The 22,091-nt window shown below is 29.3% G+C and overlaps 1 long non-coding RNA gene across 1 annotated transcript in view; it reads right to left on the bottom strand.

Annotated features, from left to right (window-relative positions):
- The window catches only part of LOC139427062 (uncharacterized), a 117,114-nt gene extending 108,006 nt beyond the window's left edge, over nt 1–9,108 (bottom strand). Inside the window, exon 1 of the long non-coding RNA XR_011638220.1 lies at nt 8,675–9,108. This is a non-coding gene — a long non-coding RNA (uncharacterized lncRNA). The remainder of the gene's footprint in view (nt 1–8,674) is intronic.
- Nucleotides 9,109–22,091: the final 12,983 nt, after the last annotated feature.

Genomic DNA, 22,091 nt, shown 5'->3' on the forward strand with positions numbered 1-22,091 from the left:
AATTCTAAATAAATTACATATAATTAATTCAGTTAATAATTCAACAATTTATTGACAGAAAAAATTACTGACCAGTTTTACAATGAAAATGGTACTTTGCTTGGAATGGTACTCAACACTAACATTTATTACAGTCGTTTGTTTAAGGGGAATTTTTTTTTCTTTCAAAATTGAAGTTTTTGAACATTGAATTGAATTGAATCAAATCAATTTTTTTTTAATTTTTAACAACTTTTTATGATTATTTTTTTTATTTATAACGAACATAATATTACAATAATATGAGATTCCTAAAATAATTTGTTTAAAAACTATTTTGCGCTCAACTTAGTTTACAAATATTTAGTTTTACGAAAGATTGCCAAAAGAAGCTCAAGGGGAAAAGAAATTTTCAATAAATTAAGAGAATTCGTAAAAGTGCTCCAGATCAGAAATCACTAGTGTAAAAAGTTTTTTAAACTATTTTAATACATGTTTATTGAAAAAAAAGTTTTTTTTGGGGGGAAGGGGGGTGAAAAAGTTCCTCTTGCTAAGTTAGAGTTGAGTAGAAAACTGGTTGGTTTAGATTGACAGGAAGGTTTTTTCTCTCATCCATGGTTTCAAAAGATTCATGTTCAGTTATGTTTGCTTAAATTGCGATAGACGGGAGGTTTTTTTTCTTTACTTTGATTATAATGTTTTCATTTTATTTTAAACAATATATTCTAAATTTAAAAACTTCTTTTAATTTTATTTAAATATTAATTTTGATTTCATATTTAAATATTTATTTTGATCGAATTTCAACATGTTTTTTTCTTTTTTTTTCATTTTATAATTTTTATTTCATTATTTATTTATATTTCATTTTGTTGATTTTATTTTATTTTTTATTTTTATTTTTTAAGTTTGAATTTTTGTTAATTTTGTTTTATTTTACCAATTATTAGCCTTTGTATATATTTATATAAATTTTAGGTTTTAGCTATAAGTAACTGTTTTATTTTATTTTTTATTTTAATACATTGTAATTAGTTAAAACTAATTAAATTTCTGTAAATATTCCTTCCCTGCATTGACGTAAATAGATTATAATAGATTATGAGCAATATTTTAGCAAATCAAGTAAACTAAAATCTTTTTGTCAGTTAATTTATTATTTTTGCAATGCATTTGCAGTTTAGGCTGTGAGTTTTTTATTCAAAAGTAAGCAATAATTATAATAATAATAAATAATTCTATAATAATAATAAAAAAATTTGTACAAGCATTTACAAATAAAATTGAAAACATTTTACAAATATAATTGAATAAAATTTGGTTACATTTATTATAATTTAATAAGTCACAAATATAATAGCCTTTCTCTTTCAGGTCTAAATCTTTTCCTTTTTTTCGTATAGTTTTGATGAGAATATTTTTATTTTACTTAATTATTAATTTTTAATTTATTTATTTTATCGTAATATTTTATGCTCATTTTCTTTTTTCACATTAGTATTATTTATTACATTTATTTTTTTAGAAAACAATATTCATTTTCTATTTTATTTTATTATTTATTTCATTGTTTATATGATTTAACAATATTTAAGATTTTAATTTGTATATTTTGTAGTTTGACGCCGTCACAATCTGTTTATTGTATTTAAATAAATGGTTGTAAATATTAGTGAAATGAAAAATGAGTAGAGTAAGCGAATAACTAATCACAAATATATATTTTCCGTAATGTATTATTTTTTTCCTTTTCTTTCTTCTGAATTCAATGTGAATGTAATAGACATCTATTTTAGATACTACTCTTTCAAAACTAAGCAAATTTTAAGTTTTTCTGCTACTAAGTGAAGATTTATATTTGTAGGTATTATTTATTTTTTATAGTTTAATTTCTTATTATTTAATTTTTTGTCATTTAATTTTTTATCATAGAATTCTTTTATCACTTAATTTTAAATTACTTCATTTTTTATCTTTTTATATTTGCTATCATTGTATAAATTCTTTTATTTTTATAAAGTTTTATTAATTTTTTTTTCTATTTTCTAACTTGATGCTATTGTATCCATTCTAAAGTGCACTATAGTGTTTTATGTTCTAACGTCTAGTATTTTACGTTTTGTTTACTTCAATTTTACTATAACAATCATTTTTTTTTCAGTATAATTTTTATTCTTTTTATAAAAATATTCATTTTTATTATTTTTTCTATTATTTATTCTTCTGGTATAATTCATTTAATTGATATTTCTATTTAATAAATTTAAAATTTTTTTCAGTCATTCATTTTTTTTTTATTCTTTCTAACTCTGTATCTTTATGTAATAAAATTGTTTTTTATTAGTTTTTCAAAAAAAATTAAACTAGTCACAAACTGTTATTTTTATGTCCGTAAAAATTTCTTTTATATTTTTCAGGTGTCGAAGCAATTATATTCTGTAAAACTAAGCTAATTTATAATTTTTCTGCAATTTAATATCAATTAAATTTTTAATCACTCAATTTTTTAATCATTTAGCTTTTTCGTTATTTTTTTAAATCTTTGTTCATTTTTTTTTAATTTTTCATTTTTACTGATTTAATCAATTTATTTACTTTCGAAGTTTTTTGCATTAAGTATCTATCTTTAAAAAAACTTTTAAGTTTCATCGATAATACTTAAATATTTCCGCGTTATTTTCTGAGCATGCAGATATAATTTACGCTTTTTTTAATTAATATAACTTTTCAAGAATTCAAAATGCAAAATACAAGGAATAAAGTCTTTAATGTAATTGTGTTTTTTATCATAATTTAATAAAACATTTTTATCGACATCACTCAATCAATATTTAAGTTTCAGTCTATTATTTTGTACTACATAATGTCTTATAAGTTCTATTTATCAGTAATGAATAAATCTAGAAATATTTATCAAATTATGTGGATACTTTCATATTTTCATTCAATAATATATGAAAAAACTAAAAAAATTTCGACTAAATTTGTTAATTATTTTTTTACGTTCTGAATTATCTCAAAATTTATTTGGAGATTATCTCGAAATTTCCGATATTCATAATATAAAAAAGCAATTTTTATTAATACTGAGATTTTAATTAGTATATTTCTAGACATAAATCATGTTTTATTTGTTTTAAAGCGTCATTAAAGAATCATTTCCATTGCTCGTAAATAATTTATGATTTTCTTGACTAGAGCCTTATTTCTTTTAAATTCTACTTTTTAAAGCGTAACAGCAAATTCTATTTCATTTTTTTCCTGAGTTTGACGTATTTAATTACTTTCTAAAGTAATCAATTTTAAAGAAAATGACCATTTTTCAAAATTTCTACAACATCTCCATTATTAGAATCAATTAAAATGGAGTTTTTGACAGTATTTATGCTTAATGAAATCTGCCAATTTAAACCAAAAACAGCACTTTGAAAGTTGGTTTGAATTTTATTAGAATAATATTCTTGCATACCAGCTGAGTTGAGTCATTAATTATGAAAATAAATTGTTTGTCTGGAAAGATTTATTTTTAACGAGACATTAATCAATATGCTTTTCTTTTTCTTCCCGATTTAATAGAAAACCTTTTATAGAAATGGAACATCAATGCACCTATTTAAATGTGAATTTTATTTGGAACTCTTCCCTTCATTTGACAATATCTTTTAAATTGAAAAAAATTTCAAAAATGTAGAAATTTTACATTTATTTTCGTTAATTAATTTGTTCTGATTTAATTTGTCACATTATTTTTGAGTGTTATGCAACACCAAAATCTTAAACGATGGATCTCAGCAAAAAAAGTTGCATTTTATGTTTGTACTTGAATTAATCACTTAAAACTTTTTACGAAGACAAAAAAGAAATATTAACAATCTACATTTGTAGTTGCATTGAATTCTAAAATTTTTGCGATAGCGAAAATTTCTTTACATTTTGCACATGTATTTGCATTAATTTTTTGTAATTTTTCGTACCAGCAAAAATAATAAAAAAATTCTTAACAATAAGAAAAGTCTTAAATAAATTAAAAAAATGAAGATAAATAAAAAAAGTTTTAACAATTTATTTTCTTAGTCGTATTGAGCATCTGAAATTTTTTCTATATTCAAAAATAAATAAACAAATTATCATTACACTCTATGCCTGTAACTGTCTTGATATTCGAAAAACTTTTTGAGCTGTAAAAGAAAAAAAAGATAGAAAGAAAAGCTTTACATTTATGCTTGTACTTGTATTGATATTCTCAATATCTTTTATGGCTGTAAAAAAGAAGCTTTAAAATTAAAATTTTATGTTGAATTGATCTTCATAAGAATTTTTTGCAATGACATGGATAAATTAAATAATAAATCTTTATTATATATTTACAATGTTATTTTTGAAAGAAATTAAATTTTTTACTATTATCCGCCTTTCCAGCACATTGTAAAAAATTCCAGATCAAATGACGGTAAAAAGTACCAGCACTCAGGGCGCGAATACTTTTTACCTTAAAATTCATTTTTACTGTAAAGGTATCCTAAACAAGAAATTGATAAACCGACATTTTTACACATAAAGCAATATTTACTATAAAATTACTGAATCACTGCAATTAAATGAGTATTACTGTAAAGAATTGCGGTTTAAAACTTTAAGCCAAAATGCATTTTGCGAATCATTCACTTGGGTAGCCAGTACTTTTCACAGTAATTTCATACGAAATTTTTTTGCAGTGCATAAATAATATAGAAAGTGGGGGAAATATGGAAGCATGATTGTGAAGAAGATTCTGGTAAAAAATTTACTTACTTATTTTAAAAATATTCAGTTAAAAAAAACAATTATTATAATTACCGGAAAATTTATCAGTCTGGCTCCGATTTTTTAAGACTTTGCGAAGGAAAATCCAAAACGATATCGATACAAATTGGTAAAAAGTGCCAGCATAGTGGTGGTACATGAGGCTCAAAGGAATATATATCAATTTGAAAAATCATACTCTTGCAGTATTTGACATCCATTATTTAAAATATCATACTCTGTGAATGTATACTGTGGAATATGGGTAAAGATAAATCACTAGCATTTAATTTATTTTGAAAATTGGTTGCTAATTCTCCCTATACTTGATTCAAGTAAAAAGTAGCTTTGGGTTCAAAATCACAAGGCTACGGAGTTGAACATTAGTAGTCGTAAACTCAAAATTGGGTCAGCTGTTTAACACCAGCTATAAAATAAAAATAAAATTCGTTGATTTTAGATTCTCATGGAATAGAAATGGGGAGTTACTCGTGCTGATACACTCAACATAGGCCTACTCTATGTTAAAGGAACAACGGCAGCTATGTTTAAAGTTATGCTACAGAAATAGGTACGGTTCATTTTGGACTATTCAGAATAATACAGCTGATAGAATGTAAAATATATTAAAAATAACAAGTTTCTTTTTTATTATTTACACAGTGAAAAAAAGGCAAACAAGGAAAAATTCTGTTGTAAAATGCTCCAGTGTCCGAAATTTGAGGAACAATTAAATATTCCTATAGTACTATTAAAAACACTATTAATTTTATTATTTTTGAATTTCATCAAGCTGAATTGCAGATAAAAGTAAGAAATAATTATCAAAAATCATGTTTTGTGAGAAAAAAATCTGTCAAATGATTTTTATAATTTTATATAAAAATCCTAAAATACAGCATAAATTTTTTTTATGACTTTCGCTGAACAGCAGACCCATGTTTCGGCTCAGGGATCAACTTTACCGTCTTGCAATTTTGGATCCAAATCTAAAGACAAGGGAACTCCTGGATCAAACACTGGGATAAAATAGTCTACGTGGAGGACTTTTTTGATAGAACTCACCCGCGTTACATGGAGGGGAAAACAATGAAATCTTACCGTGGTTAGCCTACTGGCTAGGGGATTGGAACCCATGATCGGTAAACCTGTAAAGCTATTTCACTTCAGTACTGTAGTCGGTGCGATGTAAAACCAAAATTCGCAGACTATAATCGAATCGAAAATAAACCATGTTACCTCATTGGGATATGAGTACTCTATACCTTTAGCAACTGCAACTCCATACATGTATTACAAATAAACGTTTGATTACTCCCTTGAATAAACTATTCTCTTAATTAAAAAAACGTTTTGAAGTTAGTTTTAATTTTTTCTAATTTATTGGTTAAAACTTCTGGTCTATGACACAAAAGAAGCGAAGTAAATGTCTTAATTTTTTTCTCAATTTAATCATTTGTTAGCACTAATTAGTTTGAATAGTTTAAGTTTGATACTTAAATGATGAATATTTCATCTTAATATGTGAAAAGGCGGTCATTAGATTAAAAGCTATCAGGGCTGTACCTTTTTTGTGCTTTGCATGTTTGGGAGATAGAGTTGTAATACTTCGGAAACTAAAATTGCAATGATTAAAAACATATTCCTTAAAATCCACAGGGCGCAGGAGATAAATAAACAAGCGAAACGAAGCAGAATGATATAACTACTTAAAATTGCATGGCTTAGAGGCTGAAGTGCTCGTCTTCCAATGGAATTACCTAGGTTTAAATCCTGATAAACACTGGTTGATTCATATGTTAATCCACATTTAAAATTACCACAGTTCTAACCTGAAATATCCCCAGTTGTAGGCGAATCATGTGTTAGAATCCTCTTGCGTCGAGCTAACCGTAGGTGGTCTTCGAGACTATTCCCTTCAAGTAACGCTAATGCAGGTTAGTTAAACCCTTTACGTAGGCAATTTTGACTAAGTGCTTTGTTGTCTTCAATGTTTGGCTCAAAACTACAAGGTTAAGGAGTAAAACATCGATTCTAGCAAATTTGATGTGGATCAGCTGTTTAACGCTGATGATAAAATAAAATAAAATTCATAGAGAAGCCTGCTCTAATTTGCCAAACTGGTAGGTATGTTCAACGAAGAGATTTATAATATGTTGTAGTTGTTATTGTCTGATGTTAAATGGCTTAATTTAGATGAAACTATTGAAATTATTCATTTTTGGAATAATTAACTACAGCAACTCTTCCGCCGAAGCACGGAGGTAGCTCTGTAATTCTATATTCTTTCTTTGACTAAAATGGATCATCGGAAATTATCTTTATTTCTTATTACCACAGACTACAATCATACTTATACAATCATACAGACTACGAATACTTATACAATTATACAGACTATGAATACTTATACGTCTAAATCTAACACTGACTGCGAATAATTATTAGATAAGTGGCTGTTTCAACCATCTTGAAGGGCAAAACTACAGACTAATAAGAAATGCTCCTGTTCGAAATACAAGTTAGACAAATCAGCGATTTAATTAGAAAATTTCAGATCATATTGGTCATCGCTATTGAGGAGAAAACATTTTAGGATATAATAAATAGTATGATCTATATTGGAGTAAACCAATAAGCAAACCTGGTAAAATGAAAAGCAAAATTACAATTACTTTCAAGGTTTGTTACCAAAACCAGTTCATAATTTAATTTTTTGAAAATCTTTTGATGATCTTAAAAGAATTCAGCAAAATATTCATAAAAGAAATGTATACTTCATGTTAGTATTATTTATAATTTTTGGACACTTTATTTTATTTTCAATTTTTGCTATACTGAAATTTATTATAAGCAACTTTCTATTATGTTTTCAATTTCACATAAATATAATTGAACAGAAATCAAGTGTATTAAAGTTCGTTGCTTGAGATTATTGTGTTTCAACTATCAATTTCGGGTGCTGTGTTTGTATGAATCTTTATTGTAGATTAAATATTTTGACTATTAATTATTTTATATTGTTAAAATATTTAACTATTAAAACACACACTTAATTTTTGATTATAAAATAAGAAAACAAAAATATTAAAATGCATATTTTTTTTCTTAAGTTTTATCTCAAAAATTAAATGTAAGAATTAGAAACCTTCTTCTTAATTTTAAATAGCTCTAAATAATCTTTCAACGGAAGTTTTTCTTTAGAAAAATTTCCTCTATGTTAAGTCATTTATTCATTATACTTAACTCAATTATAATTAATTTTGATTTTTAAAAAATATGTTCATTAGAAAAATTAGAATGCAAAATTAATACATTTTATATTTTCATAAAAAGTACAAACCCAAGAATTAGAAACCTTCTCCGTTAGCTTAAATAATTCTTTAAGATAACTAAAATTCTATATTAAATTATAACAATTCAAAACAGCGTATTGATTTGTTATAATTTAATATAGAATGTGTATTACTAGGCACTGAGATAAGATTTATATCAGTTTCGTCATAAGTTAACTCTAATGTTGTGGCTTTCTCGACGAACAAAACGATTCTGAGATATTTTTGAATAATTCAGAAAGTTTCCACCCCTTTCGCGTACATTTCTTGGGGCAGAGGGGGAGCGATGAAATATTCCCCTTCCATATTCCATATTGAAAGGGGGCGTTCACTTCAGCCACCGCTGGCATCCTTCTGATTTGTCACCGGGGCGCCTCCAATAGCGAGCCGCCCATGATATTGCGTATTAATATAGGGTAAGCCTGCGTCTTTCTTGCGTCACGAAACTTTTCATATCCTCATTGACCAATAAAAAGTTGGCAGAACTCTTTCCATACCAGACATGGTATCAAAAACATGCAGAAAATGATGAAGGCCGAGAAAAGAAAAAAAAACATAAATTGTTGAAGAAGACTCACCTTATTAAATAGCTGATCCACGAGTTGCAAAAGCCAAGTCGAAGTGACGAGGATCATGGCACGATTGAATTTCGAGATGTCCTTTACAGTAAACTCTTTCTCCGTTTACCCACCGCTTCTCTTCTCTCTTAGTGAACTGCGCAGGGGCTCTAAACTTGAAAAGGTCCCAGAGTCAGCCCCAGTTTGAGAATTGTGGGGAATCGATGCACATGCTAACTAGGTGAAGAGGGCCAACTCACTCACACGATCTGATCGAAAGACGAGGTTTTCAATCCACCTTCACTCTTTCTCTTTTATTCTCTGTCTATCTGGTGGTACCCTCCTTTAACTACTGCTCCACTGGGGATAGGGAAAAAGAATAGTATGGAGAAAAAAAGTTTCCGGAGTCGCCCCATTTAAGACAAGAATAACTAGAAGAGGTTTTTTTTTCCCCCTTCTTCCTGGAAGAGCTCTCTTTCGAATAAAACTTCGCTACTCTGAGGAAAACTAGAGTTTATTTCTAAGAAAACTTACTTTCGACAAAGTATTAACAACGCCAATAGAATCTCGTAAGACTGGAGCTTAGTCTCAGAACACATTGGTTAGGAAGATAGGTTGCAGCATATTGCGCTGTCTATATTGCAAATACATTTTATTTGCCCTATTGAAAAGGGTTACAAATGCTATAATTTTTAAAATATGCTTTCCAGCGATGCACATTATATTTAAAATTTGCTATTTTAGTTTAATATTTATTAACCTTAAATAAAGCTGGTTTCATTTTTTTTTAAAAATACTTTTTGACTGCGGGTTACTGGGAGTTATGATTTTTGTGTTGGAATATATTCTTTACCGTGGGCCAAGAGTTTCAAATGTTATTAGAACTTGCTGTTGATCACACTAATTAACTTAATGAGCCGTGATGGCACTGCGGTTAAATGTTCATCTATGATTCGGAAAGACTAGGGTTCAATACCCGGTGATAGATTGAAATCCTCCAAGATTAAGGTCGATGGATACCAGGGGAAGAAAATACGGCCTGTCTGCAGCGTGGACCATATTACCTCATTCATCCTGTTGGTCTCGATATTGAGGAGCCTTAACCTCCACGATGCCTTTGACCGACAACTGACTGTTGGAGAAGACTTTACTAATTTTGATTAACTTTATAAATTATTATTAAAAGTGTTCTTATCATTCTTTTCGTTAAACATCGATTTTTAAAGTGGTCCATCTATTCATTTTTTATTAATTTATATCATATTTATAAAATGAATCATCGCTTAATTTGGCTGTCATCACTTCCTTACCGCTTACTTGCAGAAAGAAAAAATATTTTCCAATGCAATTTTCTCATATTATGGTTTTAAATTTATTTTAAAGTTTTGAGTGATCGCAGATATTGTTAATTTGAAATTATACATGGAATTGAAATGACGAACACATTTTCAGAAAAATTAAATTCTTACCTGCTTGCGAAGACCGAATTTTGAAATTGCAATACCGACAAGCAAAAATTTTAAAACATTACACAGGTCGTGATTTCAAAATATTCTGCTCGCTTATTTTCTGCTTCTACATAACAATATTATGTTTGTTATGTTTTTTTTTAAATTAATAGCGAAAAGAATTAAAATAACCAGGCATACGTGACTAAAGTATTATCTTTTTCTTTTGAAAATGCTAATCTGAAGCAAAAATTTAGTTTTATAAGAAAATTTGCATTATTTTTGGCAAAACTTGCATGTGTAGAAACCAAAGTTGAACTGGAAATTTATATCGTTTGTTAGAAAATTATGACCTTACTTTTATTACTAGTACTTCTAATTTGTACACCCTAGTAAGAGTTGCAAATCTAAAGAGGAAATGGTCACATGACTGATTTTGAATGTATGTAATAAAACACAAAACCGGAAAATAATTGCAGATCATAATGGAATTTTAAACAATCAACTGTCTATTATTACATTCATTTTACTTCAACGCTGACTTCAAAAGTGTCTGTATACAACTGAAACTTAAACTTTGGAGCTCCTGCTCTACAGAAATTCTCCTTCAATAGAAAAAGTAAACATTTTGCTTATGTTAACAACCTCTTGATTGAACTTGGAAGCATACCAAAGTTACTTCAGGAAGGAAGTACTCATTGTGTGAGCCATCCCAGAAAAAAGTAAAAATATCATCATAAAATAGTACTACAAACCTTTAGAAGCCTAAAACAGGATTCATAAAAATTTAAAAGCGAAAATTTATTTAAAAAAAACTAATTTTATTCTTGATTATAACATATATACTGCCCTAAAATAATGGTTCGGATGTTACTCTCAGCCTCTGTCAAGCAGTGACATTAAGATATGGATGTAAAGCGTCTTCTATAGCCTGCCTCAGTGTCCCTAAAAAAATTTGTGAAACGAGTAAGAGTGATACTTGTGATACAGAAATGGTAAGCGAAATCCACAGATTAGCTGATCACATTTTTGAAGCTGAAGTGAACAAAAATACCCATAGCTTTGTATCAAATCTTTGTTAGAAGTATACCTAAAAGCTTGATAGTGAAACTGTAGCACGAGAGAACCATCTTCTCTTTGAAGTAGGTTTTCTTTGACTTAATAATAACACATTTTCCTGTCGATTCAACTATTGTTTTGCTATTGTGTGTAAATAGTCGTTGAACTCCAAAGTCACTGCGATTTCTGATTTTTACATTCTGCAGATTCACTAAAATCAAGCAAGAACATGGTTCTTTTTCCTGAAATGGCGAATTACATGCCTAATTGTACTCTGGCACATAGCATATAAACAGTAATTGTAAGTCATTGCTAAGCCTAAGTCATTGCTAATTTTGATTCCTACAAGTTAAAAGTTAGCTAAGTATGGGTAACAATGGGTAATTTTAATGCTGCTGATGGAATGTGGTTGAATCTGACTATCCTCAATCCTTTCTTCCACTTCTAGTCTACAAGATATTCTTCACTAAAAGTACTATTTAACTTTCCGATTCCGAAACTGAAAACCGAATGAACAAATATCATCAATTTTATTTTAGTGAAACTTAATTATTTTTCCTAAGAATCACAACTATATACTCTATTAAATTATTAAAGTACATTCGGTTACAGATCAAGATTGGCCTCAGTGAGCTCCCCATTGGGATCCATAAACAGCATGGATTTTTAAAGTTCTCTTCTAATTTCATTTTTGATTCTTTTCATATAACTGTTTAGCCATCAGGTACAAGGTATTTCTCTTTCTCTTTTCCAATTTCCTCTCCATTTTTTTTATTTTGGGGAAAGCTCTTTTTTATCTGGGTTTCGTTAACTATACTTGCTTTATACTTATGAAATATTAGCATGCAGAATTAAATTGGATGATTTGGATAATTTCAAGACCTTTACTTTATTCAATTGTAACCCTCAGTTTAGCTAATGATCAGAAGCTGAACTAAGAAATCAATAACAATGAAGAATCATTTAAAATGTTAAACCATTAAAAGACAACTAGGTTTGATTTTGCTAAACCTAATTTCTGCTTATTTTGTTCTTTTTTTTCACAAGTATTATGCTTATTCTCTGACCTTCTGGAAAGAATGTGATTAAAAATTGCTTCCTTTCAGTTTTTATAGCTTTTTTTTTTTTAAGTTTTTTAAAAAACTAAATAAAGCTTTTTACCTTTCCCTTTTTAAGCCATCTCTATGAAAATAAAAATTATATTTACATAAGAAATATCTTCGAAAAATCAGGATTGAAAGGCTTTTTACCAAAAACATTTACCCAGTTTCGGATGTCTAGATGAAAGATGTTTTTTAACTCTCAGCAAAATTTCCTGAAATAAATGGAACTAGTTTTGATACTAAACGTCCCACATAAAATGCCCAAGAGTTATCATTTGTTGGCCGAAGAAGCTAAGGCACAACCCTTTCCAACTTCCCATCGGGAAATATTTCTTAAAAGAAGATATTCCAGTGGTCAGTGGAAGATTAAGGCCAGTGTCCAAGAGAAGAAAAAGTATGCGTGAAATATGAAGAGGAGGAAAATAGGTAGATTGCGAAGCTGTGTTTCACTCTGAGCTTCGATCTCCCTTGTGACAATGCAGTGTCATAGGGATGTGTCAAGGGAGGAATTCAAGGATCGAGAAGGGTGGGTGGTGAATGAAATAGAGTGTATGTCTGATTGGAGTGGGGGTGGAAAGGGGTCAGCAGCGAAGACAAATCTCTCGCATCCAATGACAGTGTCCAGCGTCCTCTTAGAAATAGCCACGGAAAGTAGCGATTACTAGGCCAGGCGGCCATTAAGGAACACTGGTCTTCTCTTGGAAGAGGAATAAAAGAGGACTATATGAGCCATAGATCATTGAAACTGCACTCTCCCGGGACTGATCACCATGGCAACCAAGTGAACTTTTTTGTTCAGGTGACAGCAGGAAGGAGACATGGCCAACTGGTCACCTTCTTCGGACATTTTCTTTTTCGTGTCTATTTCGCCGTTCCTTATCTTATTGTGTGCTATCGGCACGTTATTTTCTCCTTCAACAATTTTCACTTTTATTGAAAAAATTCCTCTCCGGGAAAAAAATAAAATAAAAATATCGATTTTGCTTTTCGACCGTGAAACGGATCTCAAATCAAATCAATTAAATGCTTTTTTGGCACAGATAGGCGAATGTACGGTAAATTTAAGTTGCTGAAAAAGCCTTTTTATTGGTTGCAGTAAAAAGCTTATATCCGATACCTAATTTATAATTTTTTAACCTTAAGTCTTACAATTACTTTTCGAATATCTAATAACAATAATCAATAATAATAAGGAATGAACTAAACTATAGTATAATAATAAACAATTATTTTTCGAGCACATTATAATATTTTGTGCACATGATCTTTTGTTTCTATTATAAAAAGTAAGCGAAGATTCATGGAAAAAAAATTTAAAAATTGTCCTACGCAACTAATTTACCTAAATTTAATGGGGCTGAAATATTAATAAAGGTTTAAACTCATTTCTGTTCATTTTAATGCATGCACCATTGTTCAAACAACCGACTACTAGACACTAATAAAGCTCATTTTGTACCTTGTAAAGCGTCACTGGATTCCTGTTAGCTGTTTTAGGTCACAGATATCAATAATTTCATAAGAGAAAAGTCCGAAGGCGTAAAATTAGCGCCTTTTGGAAATCACGGGATCGGCCTTCTCATTACTTTTTTTCACTTCATTTACAAAATGGAATAGTTGTTATGTGTTTAAAACATATTTTATAATGAAATTACAAAATTTTGATGTATTTCGAAGCCTAAACGTAATTTATACAGCAGTACCTCCTAATACGGGACAATCTCGAGACTGGATTTTTTGTCCTTTTAATAATCAAATTAATATTTCAATATCCAATAATTTTTCCTTAAAATATCTATAAATAGAGCTGCCCCTTAGAGAGGACATATGAAATACAAATCAGAAATATAATTTAGTAGAAAATTTAGATTCACAAATTCTATTTGACTTTTTTATGCAATCTGACTCTTGTTGCATATCCATTGATTTTTCTGCAAGATAGACTCTTAAAAATAATGATACGTCTTTGTTTAAATTTGTTTTAATGAACCAAGTAACGCTTTGACCTGCAGCTTCTGACTTAACAAAATTCTTTTTGCTTTTATTTGATTTTTTTAGAGAATAAAACAGTTGAACCCAACCGTATCAATTTTATAAGCTCCACTTCTTTTAAAGTAAAAAGTTTTGTAATGTTCAGTTTAATAAAAAATCTATATTTTTATTTACTTTCTATATTTAGCATATTACTTCATTTTCACTTATTATAAATTTCTGTTTCAAATCTCTCAAACAAAGCTTTTTAATTTCTGAAGTTATCTTTCGATATTAATCTTTTTCTCTTCTGAACCATGTTAATCTAACATCACCAGTTGCACGACATCAAAGTTCTTCCTTGAAGAGATTTCAGAGCTACCCTCTGGGTGACAATGGCCCTGCAGTTCTTGGCTTCAGAACTCTAAAATTTCTCTCAAATGCATTTATCCATCTCAGTTTAAGTCATTCTCTTCTTTGTCCCTGCGGTTTTGCCAAAACATGTCTTATTACAGGTTTTATAATATTCTGAAAACATTTGCAGCCCAGTTTTGTCTATTAATATTGATAAATTTTATGATATTTTATGAAATTTCATGATATTTTATGATATCTCGGTTCTGAAAGCATTTAAAAATTTTTGCATTGTTTCGTCTTTCCCAGCAGTCATTTTCTTTTATTACTATTGAAATAGGTTCCGAAATCTTTCCTAAAAATCAAATTTCATCAGAACTTGTCAATGCCCATGTCTCAGAGCCATAGACTAAAATGGATCTGATAAGATTTTTATGTAACGAAAATTAGTTTTTCTATAAAGTAACTGTAATTTAAAATATTTCTCAACCCTTAAAAGGTTTTATTTGCAAACATTATTCTGCTTTTTCTTAAATTTATACAAAATACTATTTTGACAATTAATTTTTGACCCTAAGTATCCAAAGCTTACACAGATTCAAAAGTGCCTTAGGAAATTTTTAATGTCAAATATTTCTTGAGGAAAGCATACATTTTTTCCAGCTTTATGCTTTTAGATGTTTTGCAGCCATGCTCGATAACATGTGAAAACAATACAATTATAAGACTACCCCTCTCCATACAACATCACAGCTCGCGCAATTACTGAAAATGATAGAAATTTTCGCTCCATAGACATTGTTTTGAATTAGCAATGTTGTTGGATGGTCAAATCATTTTACAGCTATTTTTTTCTTTAAATCTCTGTTCCTTACAGTATCGTCAAGGCAATTACTCAATGGGAAGACATCTTCTTCCTTTCTGTACTGAAAATTCTTTGAATGTGAAATTGCCTTTAATTGCACTATGACTTTGCTTTTTTTCAGCAGTCTTCATAAGAGAGAGATTAATACACTGACAGAAAGCATTTGAATTTTTAATTTGTACTTCTCGACCTCTATTTTACTTTTTTAAACATTTTCTAAGTGTCTAAATTAAAGTGTACCTTATTAATATGTTTGCACATAAAGGCTCCTATTAAAAGGGAAATACCCTTAAAAAGAAGGAGTGTGCCCCTTATTTAGGGTTGTCCCTTATAGGAGGTATGACTGTGTAGTATTTAAAACTGCTCGTTTTAAATTAAACTTTAAAAATTATTGAGAAAAGGCTATACTCTTTATCACTCATCTGTTATTTGATATTGAATAAAAATCACTATTTCATTATTAAAAAATTTTCATATTTTAATAACGACTAATTATTAAACTAAGTGACGAAACTTCTAAACAAAAAGAGATTATCCGACTACTTCTGAAATCTATATTAAGAAACGTTAGAAGAAACGAGAGACGAGAATAACCGAAAAAATATTTTTTAAAAAAACTTAAATTTCTTAAAATTTTTCATAAAAAAAAGGAATTTAATTTTAAGCTTAATAAATTCATACGAAAAAAAGTGAGAAACCCCTTAAGCCTCTTTAAACCAAAATAATTTTCGGTTAAAATTTTACTGCCTCTGGAAATCAAATGCAAACCCTTTTTACTCTAAACAAGAACAATTTCCTATTCATCAAGCATAGGAAGAAAAAAAAGGATTTATTAAAGGGAAGGTGGAAATCAATTTTACTCTTACGATGCACTCAATTGAAATTTAGATTTGAGCTCACCGAGTATTTAAAATAGGGGGAGAACAGAAGAATTTTAAATATAAAGAAAAAGAGAAACTTTGAAAAAGGTACGAACAGAGTTGCTTATCACGGAACAATAGGAGGTGTCTGCTATTTCCCACTCGATTTTTAAATTCGACTCTTTTAAGGGATCCTTCATTCATTGCTCAATTTTTAAAGGGGGACACTTCTTCGGTAACACTTATTCCAATCACAAGTTGAATGGTGAATGCAGTTTTCATTACCATATAAACGAGAAAATTAGCATTCCCGGAAACTGTGTCAATTACACAAAAATCACGAAGCTTTATAACATAGGTGACTGCACTTGCAACTACAGAGAGGGTTAACTCAAAACAAAACTCAATTTGGTGATTTCTTAAGAGAGTCACACTTCTCTGATTGTGAATTACTTCTTTAAATAAATGTAGTGTGACTTGGATAGAGTTTCAAATCAAATATTTTTATTTACTACAAAAGTATTTAAAATTATGTTAAATATTGATCCCAGTACGCATTCAAACATCTGTATAAAAGTTGACTGTGTTATCTACTAGGGTTAAGAAAAGTTCTGATGCTCTTGCTTTATATATGCAAGGTAAGATGCAATGCGAAATTAATAATCTACTTAAATTGCCTAAACAGACAGTTTCCAACTGTCTTAAATGGTCTCAAAACATTGGTAATGATAGTGAGAAGCCTGGACCAAACAAGCGTGTGGCCCTAGTTCTTCAATTCCAAACTGGCTCCCTATAGGAGTGGGCTGTTCCAAATCTTTTGCAGAATCTTTTGTGGACATGGAGTTAGAGTGGATATCTTGAATAACATTTTCATTAATTGATCAAATTTCCTTTGAAAGATATTGCATATTGTCAACACTGATGTACGCTTCCATGTGTAGTTGCATAATTACATTGTGAATACTTTAGTAGAAATTTGTAACAGACGGCTTTTTAAGTGCAAAAGTAACTTTCAGATTTTCTCTTTACACTTTTAGTAGCATAATTTATATTTAGAATTTTAACGAAAGGTGATAATTTGTTGTAATTGATACTGTTTTTTCAGCTATTTTTATATTAAATTTTGCTCTGTATAGTTTCAATAAATCAGCATTAGTTAGAAACAAAGACGTGTCTTTGTGGCTCTAGTGTAGACACATGGTGTTAGGGCTAGTATTGGCACGTCAAAAACTGGTCCCATTCAACTTAAAATAGAAGAAACACGAGTTGGTTACAAAAGTAATACATTTGATGTTACTTATTTTCAAATTAGAATGATTATGCCCGTAGGATAAATCTTTACATATAGTGATTTCAAATTTTTCGTAAAATATTTTGACCTTTTTATTAATCCATTTTAAGAAGATTTAAAGATGTTTTAGCAAAATTTTAAAATATTATTCAATATATATGTGAATTAAAAAAGGAAGCAAGGATTTTAATATATTTTTATTTTTTGTCATACAGAACTAAGGAATCGAATGGTGCCATCTTCTGTTATGTGATTTGTTTATATTGCTTCAATGAAGAAAATTTCAAAGTCCGTATATTGTCCATTCGGACCATTTCTCCATCAAGTTAAGTGGTTATTAAATTTATTCAACTAAAAATTGTTTTTTTGTAGATCGATGCAGTAGCAATAAGCTATCTAAAACGTTTCTCAACCAAAAATATACGCAGCGTAAGCCCCGTGTATAGCTTTCAGGGAATGGGAAAAATTTTTGATGTCTTTCATTTTATTTTTTAAAGTAATTTTGGATAGGTATTACAGTTTTTATATGGGACTTTCTTAAATTAGCACAATCTTATTATCAAATACATTTATTGAATACGTTGCATTGTTGGAAATCCACGCTATCTCTATAATTTGTTCATACTAGCTCCGTGTAGTGAGGTTAATAGTGAAAAAAACAACCATATTTTTAAAAAAAAATTATAATAGAAAACAAATTTGTAATTCCAGATCTAAATCAAAGTGTGCGTAAACGTCCAAAATATTGTTCAAAAATGCTTAATGAGTTTAACAAATTTGTAAAAAAAGTCCTCACTGACCCCCTCTCTCCTACAGCAGACAAAATTCATTTTGAATAAAGGAATTTTGAAATTGAAAATTCAATATTACCTTTGCAATAACAAGATACATTTAAAAGCCAATCGACGCCACTCTTCCCACTCTTTGCATTACTTTTTTATTTTCCATTTTTATATTCACTTATTTTTCTTCAGTAGTTAAGATAAATTTTCTGCCCGGAGGTGGCTGTAAATTTTACACAATTTAGATTAAAAAAATATGTCCGTGTAGGAAACATCGGACAATGGCCCGCTTTGTAATCTCGAGGCCGACAACAGGAAATGAAGAAAAAGGTGACACCCCAAGAAAAAGAATAGATATAAAAAAGTGAATTGAACGAAAACTTTGGGTTTTGAGTAAAAAGTTTACAAGTAAGTGAAAATCAGTCAGGAAAAGTACAGAAATAATTTTTAAAAAATAGCATTTCACTCTTAGAAAGTAACTCACTCTAACAAAATCATGCTTGATCGATAACCGAAATTGGTTTTCATAGATGAGAAACTGCTCTCAATTGAATAAAATTACAAAAAGTCATATTGATAGAGTATGGTCGGAAGATAGCAACGGACTTTCTTACGTAATTGAATGGCATCAATGGACGCAATCCGTAGAGGGTTGGGGGTGAGATATTCTCCAGTGGGAAATCGCTACTTGTTTTTATTTTGTATTAACCAACAATTATACCGTAAACTTAGTTTGGATGGTGTTTCATTTTTTCAGGCTCAAACATTTTTTAAAATCCGAAATGAAACAGCAAGAGAATTCTACTTTAACGCAAAGAGCTAAAAACACATAATTTCCCTTGCCTGACTTGCAACACAAAAATGATCCCCTTATGCACTAGATTTCAATGCAATGAATTTTTCATTGGATTTATCTTAAAGATTAAGCAGCCGGACTGTGTAGGGGTCAGGGAGCAGACCTTGCATCAGAAAGGTTCTGGGTTCGAATCCCGGGAAAGGCATGGTTCTTTTATTCTCTGTATTATATGTCCATACTGTGTGAGCAACGTTGGCCCACCTAATATGGTGCTCCCGAAAGAGTGGCCAACAAATCTGCCTTTCAGGTGCCTATATTGATGATAGGTCATTGCCCAAGTGGGCATAGGGAAGAAAATTTTAAAGACTAGGGTTTGGACAACATCTCATAAGACTATGCCCCTTCTAAAGAACTCTGTGTAAAGAATAAGATAAAATATAAGTAGATAAGGTATGGAACATAGCAAAAAACTTCATTACAAGTTTCAAGCTCTACGTTAAAGCCAAAACTAATAACTTGAAGGTAAACATTTTTGCGTGTTATAGATAAAAATGTTTTCGTGATTATTTGAAAGTATAGTTGTTATATTTTATTAAGCATTAAAATTATAGAGTATTAACTGTATCCTAGTTATTTCTTGTCACGCTGTATATTGATTACATGAAAATTAAAAGAAATTATGGACTTAGGGCTAAATAATAATGAAACACACTTTATTCAAATGTGATATTTTTATAGTAAGATAATTTTTAGTATCGCTTTTAGATAAATATGGGAACGGTTTCTAATTCGAAATACTCTTATTAAAATTAAAATTTGAACATAGCAACTATTATCATGTTCTTTATATTTTATTCAATGCACATTGCCACCATTGTAAATCAGATCTAGAAAATTTGCACACTCCACCGAAGTGTTATTTCAACGATAAAAAAAAAATTTCAAAAATTCGCTAATTTCAGAAAAGGTGTCCAAGTATGGGATAGTGTCCAGATTGAATCAAAACATACAAAATACGTAAGCTCTAATTATTACAGTCTAGAGTCGCTCTTATTTATCAACAATTTAATGACAAAAATGAATGTGTAAAACATAACAAAGTATTCTCTCATATATATCTAAATATTTTGCACCTCAACGACAAAATTGAAAACTCATTTGAGGAAATCTTATCAAACTCTATTCATGCTCGCACCAAAATCAATCAATAGCTTCCGTTTTCTTCAAGCACAATAAAATTATTGTCATCACATCATAATCATTTATAGTTTCAATTATAATTTTGTTTTTTTATTTATCACATAACCCTTCATTTGAAAGTTTTTTGAATTTATTTTTGACTCAGTTTATAAAAGTTAGATTGAAGACGGTGGTTGTGGAACACCCTGCATTTGTTTCTTTATTTTAGATAACATGTTTTAAGCTATAATTATATTAGCTAATAAGCTAATAAGATATTTTATGAGATAAGATACTGGTTAATAATATATTTTTAATCATATGTTACTTGTTTATAGTTCATCGGATTTTGGTAGCATTTTTGATTTTAAATTATTTAAATATCAATTCAAAAAAGTGTCATTCTTTTTCCGCACATGCATGTAACTAAAGACAACATCAATTGTAATTGTACACAAAACAATACTAATAAATTGTGCATACTTTGGAGATTTTAGAACAACATAAATAGATTATATTGAAAAGGTGTAAACGTTTGTAAACCTTACAATTTAAAAAAGTTTTAAACTCATTACAAAAATAAATAATAAGCAAATTGATTCAAATACACTTATTTCGAATGATTTACCCAGATTTAATTATAGAATATTATATATTTCATGAATTGTACTTGTCAATTGTATCATCACATGGTACACGCTTTTGGAATTTAAAAACAATATTTTAAGAGCATCCTTAAATTTGAAAAAGTTGTAATTAAAGCAGAAGTTTATCCCAAAAACGTTGGGGATAGAACGTTCATTGTGTATAATTAATAAAAAGTAACCAAATAATGACTTAAGATTATGACTTAATTACAATCAAATCACATTTTTATGGTATGTGAAAACAGTGTGAATAGAATCTTAATCATGTAGAAATATCCAATTTTTTCCTTCTAATTTAGGGATGCCTTTTCAGTCCATGTAGTTCAGTTTAGGTTTTAGGGTTAACCAAAGTTGTTCTCCCATCAAATATAATTCTAAGTCAGGTCACGGATGTTTCATTTCCATATCGCATTTTAGTTGTTCTTCATTTCCAATGCCGTCAATCTTATTGGGAAACAGTGAGGTGTTAAAGCTTCATTTCTGCACATTAAAAACTATTGTTGTAGTTGTTGTTATAGGCCATCAGGCAATTAGTGCGATTGTTCTTGCTTTCCAGTGGCGCTATCTGTGGCCAAGAATTCGACTTCGGCCACACTCATACGTCGCACCCGTTCGTAGGACGGGCCCATTCATACATCCATTCATTCATCCACAGATCATAATTTTGACCTGAACCAAAGAACGATCAATTCAGTACCCCCAGAGGTATTGATTTGCTATTGGAACATGGAGGACTTTGTGACCCGACAGATTTTGCGAGCACCAGTCATCATTTACTACACTGGATAGAAAACTATTCATATTAATTTATTCACATCTAAAATAATCAATTCAAAATGAGCCTAATGTTTAATCAAATTTGTTAAATTTGGTTACTTAATATTAATTAGACACGATGAACTCTCTAATCCCAAAGTTTTTGGGATAAACTTATACTTTGATTGGAACTTTGTCAAATTTAAGGATACTCTTAAAAGAATATCCTTAAATTCCAAAAGCGTGTACCATGTGATGATACAATTGATGAGTACAATTCGTAAAATATATAATATTCTATAATTAAATGTGGGTAAATCATTCAAA

This window comes from Parasteatoda tepidariorum, chromosome X1 (assembly GCF_043381705.1).
Source record: "Parasteatoda tepidariorum isolate YZ-2023 chromosome X1, CAS_Ptep_4.0, whole genome shotgun sequence".
In the NCBI taxonomy this organism is placed as follows: Eukaryota; Metazoa; Arthropoda; class Arachnida; order Araneae; family Theridiidae; genus Parasteatoda; species Parasteatoda tepidariorum.